Raw genomic sequence first — 11,069 nt, 5'->3', positions numbered from 1 at the left:
CTGTGTATAATGCCAAAGTTCAGGGTTGATCTCAAGTCCTTATTCAAGTAGTCTTTGAGACTGGATCATCTCACATAGCCCTCTCAAAATTGCTCTGAGCACCTTGTAGCCCAAAGCTGATCTGTAGATGAGGTTTGTCAGCTTAATGATATTATTATTGTCCACGTGGAATTGTTGTTGTTGTGGGGCCCCATCTTCTTCCTGAAGACTTCAGTTGATGTGAGGCCTGGCTGTGATTTCCTGCAGAAAACTAATAAGAGACTGGAACACAAAGACATATATATGCAGCTAATTGAAGCCTATTTTCTAGAATTAGTTAGTACTCTATTGACCATTCATATCTTAACAAAGTTTAAAATGTATATATATATATATTAATCTTGTAAATTTTTATATAAAATTTATACTTTAAGAAAAGTTTAAAGGATCAGAATAGAATCGGAGAATTGAGATTAGTAACAGAATAGTCCCTTAATTAATTTGGCTTTTCTCCTGTCCCATAGCAGAAGATGGCTCTTTTCTTCTGGCATGATATAAGGAGTTTGCATTTTCCTTTTAACAACATACTTGAGTTTAAAGAAGGAGAGAGCCATTCTCCAACTCCAAAGTCAGCTTTAAATTTTAATTGAACTGGGACTATTAGAAGACCAATAGTGTTAAATTTCTTTAGAGAAGAGCAGAAACAAATATTTAGGAAGACATAAAAAATTTAGCTCCGTTTTAGAATCTTTTTTCTCAGGTTTTAGGTGGAAACTCTTGCCAACACATTGGGCACCATTTGTAAATAGAGTTTTCCTGCCTTGCCCACAGTCAGGACAAATCTGTCACCCACTAGTCCCACAGCCACTCAGACCCAACCAAGTAAACACAGATACTTATATTGCTTACAAACTGTATGGCCATGGCAGACTTCTTGCTGACTGTTCTTATAGCTCAAATTAATTCTTTTCCATAAATCTATACTTTGCCATGTGGCTCATAGCTTACTGGCATCTTCACATGCTGCTTGTAATGGCGGCAACTGGCAGTGACTCCTTCCGCCTTCCAGTTCTTTCTTTTTTCCTCTCTGTTAGTCCTGCCTATACTTCCTGCCTAGCCACTAGCCAATAGTGTTTTATTTATTGACCAATCAGAGCAATTTGACATACAGACCATCCCACAGCAAAAATCAAGTCATTTCTCTTGGTCCTTCCATTTGACATAGCTAACTAAACTCATCCAGACACAGTATCAAGGGGCTCCCAACTAACTCTTGCTACTATTTCAGCTGACATCTAGCAACCTTGACTTATTTTCCAGGTGTGTACAATTAGCAAAGAATCATCACCCCTCATGCAGAGCATGGAAATTTTTATTGTTTAAGTTTATTCTTTCATGAATTTCAGAACAAATTTTTCCTCAACATACATTAGTTATAGATGAACATTGACCACACTTCAGAATAGAGAAGAAGGAAGAAAAAGTTGTCAGATGTTGGATTGATATCACTCAGACTTTTATTGTGCTTATATACATCCATTCTTTTCCCTTGCAAATCCCCAATTCAACCTCATGTTAATTATTCCTCACACTTTTATACACATTCTTCTGCTTAGCCTTCTGCCATAGCATTCATCTGCTTCCCAAAACCATTCCTCCTCATCATCAAGGTAGTTGCTGCCTCTAAAACTCTGCTCAGTTCCTCCCTTTCCTTAGCTGTTCTGTGGACAACTATGCCTACAGTCAAGTCACCTGCCACCTCCTATAAAGAGTTCTGTGAGAAGCCCACAGTTATTCTCAGAAAATCACATTCTCCCAAGACATTGAGCATTAATTTTCCATTATATATTCACAAATATAAAATTTAATTTTATCATTACTAATCTGTAGCCTTCTGAGACCATTATACTTCAGCATTCTTCAGAACTACATTTGTAATGTTTGACAAATTCCTAGATATCTTGATGTCTAAAATTGCATAGATACTCAGTTTATATTTACTCTTCAATAAAATTAACCACTGTATATTATGAAAGTAAAATTATTAAAGGGAAAGAAATGACTATTAATAAATTAAGATTATATAATTTATTTGAGGACAAGACAAGATTTCTTTAGCAATGAGAAGTAAAATTGCTTAGTCAAATCCTTTCCAATGTAGACACAGCTTGTCTTTATATGCACATTCTTGCCCTCAAGTCCATTTATCCTAAATGACCACAATTGTTGTTTCACGTTTAGTCTGCAAGCACTGGAATCACAACAGACTCATCAATTCCTCCTTACCAAAGAGGCTAAAGAGAAAAGACAAGAGTGAAAAAGGCTCTTCCCCTCCATATTTGAACCTTTGGAGATAAAAAAAAAGAGCCATTCAAAAAGAAATCGACAAATATCCCCAGAGGGTTATTAACTGAATGAATGAGACAATGTCTCTAAGACTATTGAAATCAGTATGTCAGTAGCACATACTGAGTATAATATCATTCAGTGCTTTGTATACTTAATTCCTGGTGATTTCTAAGGCTGGAGTATATCATACTGGTAGATTGATGCACAGATATGTTGTTCAGGTTTCAAAACTAAAAAAAGATACATATGATTTTTGAAAATTATGGAATAAACTATGCTCCCTACCCTTCACTGTCTTTAGTTTTGAATTTTCTTTGATAATTAAATTAATTTTGCAAATGTTAAGTAGTTTTAATTCCACACTATCCTCACCACTGGTTTTTGCTTTTCTATTTTTTGTTATGTTTATTTTTAGGATTTTGATGTTATTTTAATTGTTACTGTCATTCAAGTTTTTGAAGATAGTGGGTCAAATCCAGGACCACACACAAATAAACAAATGCTCTACAATTAGCAACTCTTCCAGTCCTATGCTTCACATGTCCTAAGATTTACTTACAGAACAAATAGAGATTCTGCTTAGGTAAAAATCCTTTTCTTCAAAGTTTTTCTCAGTGCAATGTGGACATCCTTATTTCTTAAACTGTAGATGAAAGGATTCAGCATTGAGCCCATAATGGTATAAAAAATGGTAGCTACTTTATCATCATCCACAGATGAACTAGTAGGCTTAAGATACATGAATGATGAGGCTCCAAAGAAAAGAGAAACAGCTATTACATGGGAGCCACAGGTACTGAAGGCTTTTGACCTACCCTCTGCAGAATGGATGCCAAGGATATTGAAGAGTATCAAGGTGTAAGAAATAAATATAGTCATGGTGGGCACTATTACATTGATACTAACAACAATGAAAACCACCAGCTCATTGGTGGCAGTATTTGTGCAAGAGAGCTTCCGGAGAGGAACTATGTCACACACATAGTGATTGATGATGTTGCCATCACAGAAGGTCAGACTTAGTATGCTACCTGTATGGGCCATGGCTCCTGCGAACCCCATCACATACACACCCACAAGCATCAAATGGCAGACCTGATGGGACATGGTCACCTGGTAAAGCAAGGGTTTACAGATGGCAGCATATCTGTCATAGGCCATGGCTGTCAAAATGTAGCATTCATCAATAACGAAGAAGCAGAAGAAAAAGAGTTGTGACATGCACTCGGCATGGGAGATGATGTTCTGCTTCACAAAACTCACCAGGATTTGAGGGTTTATGACAGAGGAGCAGCAGGAATCAATGAAGGCAAGGTTGAAGAGAAAGTAGTACATGGGGGTGTGCAGGTGAGGGTTCAAAACAATCAGAACCATCAAGCCCAGGTTCCCTACCATGGAGACCACATAGATTCCCAAAAAGAGGAAAAAGAGAGGTAGCTGGAGCTCTGGCTCCTGTGTCAAGCCCAGCAGGATGAACTCCTTCACTGAAGAATCATTTTCTGAGGCCATTCTTCTCTAGGTCATATCTGTGAGAGCAGTAAAAATCATAACATTAAAATAAAATCCCTGCCCTACCCCAACTACCCCATTAAAATAGGACTAAGAACAAAATTGAATGATAAAGTCAAGTTAACACTTTTCTGTGATTTTGCTTTCTATATTTTAGGGAAGTTCATGTACAGAAATAAACATAAACAAATGAAAGGCTATTTCCTTAGGAATAATATTTAGGGAACCAGTGACCATTTTTGGTTCTGCAACATCTCTGTTCTTGTGCTATCATGAAAACCACATCCCTCTTAACTTTCAATGATAATCTCAAAAAGGAAGACACACACAAAAAAGGAAGACACAAGGCACATCAAAAACTCAGCATGGTTTAGAGAAAGAAAAACAAGAATGTATCCTATTCACTACTTACCCTTGTGCATGAGGAACTCATAAGTGATCTCACAGACACTTCTCGACTCTCACAGATGAGCATGTGACCCAGTAAAGGTTCATAGCCCCAAATATATATTTTTTAATTTATATATATTCTTTTCTGTTGTTACTACACTTGCCTTTCCAGTGATAAGGGAAATTAATTTTGGACAGCAAAGTCAGAGCCATCATTTCTGGAGATTAAGAAAAGCCATGATTGTAGATCATTATTTCCAGTGGTGACTTTTCCAAGGTTGTTCTCTCTATTCAAGAGGTTGTTAAATAACATCCACTGATGTCTAAAGAGCCAACTGATTAAAACTCAAGAGAGTTTTATGAAACTGGAATCTTAGGAACCTCATTAAAAATTGAAAAGTTTATGTTTCCTAGGTATTTTCCCCAAGAGATCACGCTTTATTGCCGTTGTACTTAAGGACTACTTCAGTGGTAATGACATTGGCTTATTGGAGGTATACAATTCCATTTTGTATTTATTATTTGAAAATTTTATCCATATAAACAATGTGTTTTCATCAAGTTCACCCTGCATCCTTCTGAAATTCCTCCCCCAATACCCTACCATTAATCTCATACAACTTCACCTTTTTTCCCATATTTTTTGAACCTACTGAGTTCGCTCAGCACTGCCAGTGTGTATATAAATGTAGGGATTTCTGTGTGAGTATAAGTACCCTCTCTGGGGCCCTATCCTTTAAACTAATGATGTTTCTCCCAGTGGCTACACAATAGACCATAGCTGAGATGGAATTTCATGATCATATCCTCCCTCAATGTCTGTATTTTGTCATATTTGATTTTACACAGGTCTTATGCATACTGTTGCAGCCACTGTGAGTTTATTTGAGAATTAATCATACTGCATCTTGAAAACATTGCTTCAGTGAAGTTATCTATCACCTCTGGGCTTTACAATCTTTCCACCCCTAATCCCCTTATGACCACTTAGGCTTGGGAGAAGGGGTATGATGTGGAGGTCCCATTTAGGATTCAGCACTCCCAGACTCTTATTCTCTGCCTATTTCCAAGTTATGAATGTCAGTGTTAATCACTATCTATTGCTGAAAGAAGTATTTCTGATGAAGGTGGAGATGCACTAATCTATGGGTACACATATAATAGAAATTTATTAGAAGTCAGTTTAATTCTATACCCAAATAGAAAAACAGCACTTCCCTGGAACCTAAAACGTTTCTAGTCTCTGTTAGTTTGCCCCATGAATTACACTAGGAATGAGTTCTGTCTGTGGGACAAGTCTAAAATCCAAAAAAAACCTCAATGTTTTTCCCACAAGACTTGTACCAATTGTAGAGGCATTTACCCACCAACCCCACAGTTCCCCCAGAGTTTTCTTGAGTGTGAGCAGCAGGAAATATTAGATAGAAGGATTTATATTGTGAAGATAAACAGATAGAAAATAAAGGATAGCCTCAAGAGGGCCTGGAACCTATTCCAACGGGCCCAACTGTCTCTGCCCCCAGGAAATTTATAGAGACACCAAGGGGTAGAGCAAAAGACCAACTCCCCCTCACCTCCCCCATATTCCCCACCCCATCCCCGGCACAGCCAAGTGCAGACCATTTCAGATACCTGCACCCATCCTCTATGCAGACCTGCTGGGTAAAGCCATGAGGAACCCGAAAACTGGCTCCCACAACCAATATAGCACTAGAGGGTGTTTTCTGCCAGTTCAGCAATTATTGTATCTCTCAGAATTCACAGCTATGTGTAATTGATTATTACAATTTCCCTGTGATAGCCTGCCTCGACTTTAAGCACTGTAGAAGCTAGAAAATAGGGATGAAGCTTCTAGGCAGATACAAGCTTTATTTTCCCCATGTTATGACTTGAATATATGATATCTCAGCCATCAAATCTCACCATCATGTAATGGGCATAATCAAGAGCAGTGGCGTTAGCCTGTAATATCGGGAGGTTCTAAGGAACACAAGTGGCAAACAACTCCAAAAACATAGCTCATTAATGAATCTCAGTTTTTCTTTGATAGCCCATGATGTCTAGGAGGAAGACTGTCTCCCAATTTTAGAGAAACACCATTTAAACCATCTTTATACATGAATATATCTTTAGAAGCTTATACAGTAGTAGGATTACAAATGACTTTCTCAAAGATCTCAACGTTAGTTATCTCTCCTCAAACTCCTCCGTCTATATTGCCCTCCCATATCCTGTCCATCTCAATCCTCCTGCTCCATTATTCTCCATTCTTCCTTCATCCCTCCTGTGCTCCAGATTCACACAAACTTTTTTCCTGTCAAATTGGGCACTCTCCAAATAGAAAATCAATAAAAACCTGTCCAATAAACAGTGGATTCATCATACTTTCTATCAGTAGTTGAAATCCTATATAATTGTTGAAAATGTCTTCTTTTATAAATATCACACATATTTCTTTATCAAAGTCCCTGATGTCAAAAGGATTTTGTCTGTTTTCCTCACAGCTACTTCTGTTGCACTTAAAACAATTAAACCTGACATAGACGGGGTTGTCCTATAAAAATGTATAGAAGAATGAGTAAATGAACATCCTTTCCCAGTTCTCTAAGAATGCATACATAGGATATTGCTCACAAAGAAGTTTTAGGTGCCAATGCTCTTATTTATAGACAAAAAAAGTGGAGAACAATGACATCCATAAAGAATGTATAGCTACAGACAACACCCAGAGGCCATCAAAGGTAATTCCAGATTGGAGTTACTAAGATCAGAAGAAAAATAAAAAGTCATAGTTCTCATCCATGAATATCACGCTGCTTTTCTGAAGAACACTGAGAGTATCCTGTGTCTTTTCACATAAAGTAGCTCCATAGACTAAGATAAGAAGGAAATTTATAACAGTGCAGTATAATAAGGTCTGAACTGCCACAATTTAGTTTCTGTTCCCTTTGTAATGGCGTTGGGAGCCATTAAAAGGTTTTATTCTTTTGTGACACAAATTGAAACATTAGAGGACTCAGAAAGATTGAAATGGCCTGAGAACACTGGGGAAATGACCAGCACTAGAGAGAGGGAAGTAGCATGAGCTGCAGAGCAACTACAGCAGTGGGAAGAGAAGACATGGTGAGAGACAGGGAGTGAAGAGGAAGGATATGAAAGCAGCAATGAAGGGGAAGAAAGGAGGGAAGAGAAAGGAAGGTCCCTGAATTAAGAGCAACACTATGAGAAGTTCTGGTAAACAAAAAATATAAAAGAGACACTGCAAGTCTTCTAGTAAAAAGGATACAAGAAAACAAAAGGGACAAAATTTGCCAAGGCACTAGCCTAAAAGCTGACTGAACTGTAGAGTTGTCACAAGCAGAAGTTAGAAAGAGTGAAATTCTGGCCAAATTTTTACATTGAACCTTGAACTGGACATGAAAGTACAGATCTGAAGTAGGACAATGTACCAAAAAGACTGAATGAGGGATACAGTTGTGTGACTTGTGGAACCCCTGGCATCGGACCAAGATTTATGCCAGGTACATGAACTGGCTTTTTAGAGCCCATTCCCTATATTGAGATGCCTTACTCAGCCTTAATGCAGGAGAGAGGGGTCTGGTCCTGCCCCAACTTGGTATGCCAGCCTATGTTGACTACCCAAGGGAGGTCTTACCCCCAGAAGGAGGGGATGGGAGGGGGGAGAGGGGAGGGACCAGGAGAAGGAGAGGGAGGGGAACAGTAGTTGTTATGTAAAAAGAAAAAAATTAAATAAAAATAAAAGAGACTACATGAATTCTGAAACAAACATCAGAACTCGAAAAGATTCACAGGTCATTTCTCTAAACAACAAAGCACAAGATTGTTGAAGTCTATGAATATAAGAAACAATAGAGCAGAAAGGATTTTGAAAAAATGAAATCCCCCAATTACAGATGTCTTTCTATTTAGGAAGAAAAGAAATAGAGTAACTGCTAAAATGAACCTCAATTATTACTGACTCTAAAATTACTAAGGGACCAAAATTCTTCAGGGCAAACTTGAAATGATCCCCACAGGACAGACATTCCTTGAGGGACCCAAAGTGATCCAGACTCTCTGATTCATTAAATGTGTTCTATACAATTTGTTACAAACTATTTTTTGGTTAGTTTTCTTTTGATTTTCTTTTTCATTCATTTCTCTTCCCCAGAAACATACAAAGTGACTTCCAACACTATAAATGTTAGTCAGTAGGGGTGAAGATTCTAGCTGGGTACCACCTAGATTTCTCCATGTTCAATGACCTAAGTGATGTCAACAATAAGGGTTTATCAGGTTCTTGGGGAAAAACCAATAATTCCTTTGTCAATGGCCGGTGAAGTTCAAGAGACCTGTCTATAGGACCCTATTGGTCAACAAGTTAACACAATGTAACCCATTCCTGCGACTGGAGGTTTTAGTTGGTGGCATAAAATGTCTATCTAGTTAGGTACTGTCTTCCACATTATATGTTGAATTCATTTAAATTCCATTCATATGTATTAGGACACTTCTACAATAGAAGGTTTTCATATGGCTTTTCAAAAAGCCTATAGTGTTAGACTGGACAGCCTATCCAGGTTCTCACTTTACAATCAGAAGATGAATACAGACTACATCTAAAACTGCCCCTCCCTCCTAGGGCTAGACATAAATTCATGGCTAAGACAGTACCCAGAAGCCTTAGCTGAGACAGGAGGCATAGGGCTGGCAAAACACAGGAGGGCATCCATATTAGTGAAGCGTAAACCTGTTGCCTCCCCTGCCCAGATAAGATAGTACCCTATTCCCAGGGGAGCTAAGGAAGTGATCACACCCCATATTAGGTGATTGCTGGACTTGAGGATTCTAATCCCCTGTCAGTCTGCTTGGAACACCCCACTGCTTCCTGTCAAGAAACCTAACTCTAATGATTTCCACCTGGTATAGGACTTGAGAGAAGTCAACGGGTGGGTTTTGGATACACATCCTATTGTTCCTAACCCATAAATCCTCCTGAGTTTATTACCACCAACCCAGGTTTGGTATACCATATTGGACTCAAAAGATGTTTTCTTCAGCCTTCTTCTGGCCCCTAAAATCAGATACTCTTTGCCGTTGAATGGCATGATCCTGACAAAGGAATCAATGGACAACTGACCTAGACCAGACTTCCACAAGGATTTAAGAATCCACCTACCATCTTTGACGAGGTGATACATGAGAACCTAAGAGTCTTCCACCAGAGACACCCACACCAGATGCTCCTCCAATATGTAGATGACCTCCTGATTGCCACTGACTCAGAAGAATAATGCCAGGTGAGAAATGGAGAACTACTTGAGACTCTGAGGAAGCTGGGGTATCAGGTATTGGCAAAAAAGGCCCATAATTGCCTAAAGAGAGTGACATACCTTGGCTACATCCTTGAACAAGATCAAGATGGTTGTCAGAGGCAAGTAAAGAGACAGTGATAAAGATCCCTGCCCCGACCTCTCAAAAGACAATCAGGTAATCCCTTGGAATGGCAGAATTCTGCCACCTATGGATCCCCAACGTTGCTGCATTTTCCAAGCCTCTGTATGCCCTGACAAAGGAATGCTGTCCCTTTCAATGGACTGAAATTGAGAACAGGGCTTTTGATAAGAACAAAAAGGCACTGCTATAGGCACCAGCTATACATTGGTGAATGCAAAGGCATATCAAAGGGGGTGCCAACACAAATTTTAGGCCACTGGACTAGGCTAGTAGCCTACCTGTCAAAGAAACTTGACCCTGTGGCAGCTGGCTAGCCCCATACCTGTGGATCATAGCAGCCACGACCCTATTAGTCAAAGATGCAGACAAACTAACTCTGGGTCAGAAACTATTCATTACAACCCTGCATGTCATCTAAGGAGCTCTCAAATAATCTCCTGATTGGATTAATATCTACACAGACAGCCACTATGTGTTTGCTATGGCTTGCATACATGGGGCCATCTACCAGAAGAGGGGCCTCCTCACAGTAGAAGGCAAAACTATCAAAAATAAATATGAAACATTAGACTTATTGTCTACCCTCCAAATTGGCCATTATCCCAGGCCACCAGAAGTCAAATACACCTGCTACCCCAGGACCAGGTTGGTGACCCTAAAAAACAGAGAAGCTGCTATAGAGACCTCCCCTGTACTAACATTGGCTCTTCCTAGCCCAAGGGCAACAGTCCTCCCTGAGAATCCAGCATACATCTCTGAGGATCTACGCATGATTAGCTGGCTGACCAAAGACTGGGAGCCTCACAGATCTGACAGTTGATGGAAAACAGACAGTGAATGCCTCAATTTTCCCAGCAAGGTGACAGAGGAACTCATTTGCCACATTCACCACTCCATTTATCTGTGGACCAGAATAAACTGAATATTCGGTCAGAAAATCTTACCTAAAGATATTTAACTTGAGACATAAAATTAAGCAGATTGTTGACAAATGTCTAGCCTTTGGGCTTACCAATGCAGACAATAAGCCCAAAAGACCTGGCTCTCGATTTCAGGAAACCAAGCCTCGAGCTCACTTGGAAGTGAACTTCACGGAGGTGAAACCTGGCAGGTATAGATACAGGTACTTACTTATGTTTATAGATACTTGTTTTTAATGGATAGAAGCCTACCCTACCAAACAAGAGACTGCCCATGTCATAACCAAAAAGCTATTAGAACACATCATCCTAAGACATGGAGTACCAATCCTTTTGTGTTCAGACAACGGCCCAGACTTTGTCTTGCAGGTAACTCAATTTTTAGCAAAAACACTTGGGGCAAATTGGAAATTACATTGTGTAGATAGACCCCAGAGTTCAGGGCCCACCCCTCACTACCCTGGA

At 39.3% G+C, this 11,069-nt stretch overlaps 1 pseudogene; it reads right to left on the bottom strand.

Annotated features, from left to right (window-relative positions):
* Positions 1-2,907: 2,907 nt before the first annotated feature.
* On the bottom strand, positions 2,908-3,852 carry LOC102923299 (olfactory receptor 8B8-like; annotated as a pseudogene).
* Between the last annotated feature and the right edge of the window lie 7,217 nt (positions 3,853-11,069).

This window comes from Peromyscus maniculatus, chromosome 7, assembly GCF_049852395.1.
Source record: "Peromyscus maniculatus bairdii isolate BWxNUB_F1_BW_parent chromosome 7, HU_Pman_BW_mat_3.1, whole genome shotgun sequence".
NCBI lineage: Eukaryota > Metazoa > Chordata > Mammalia > Rodentia > Cricetidae > Peromyscus > Peromyscus maniculatus.
Note: the sequence above shows the minus strand (reverse complement) of the source record. Positions and strands in the feature narration are given on the sequence as shown.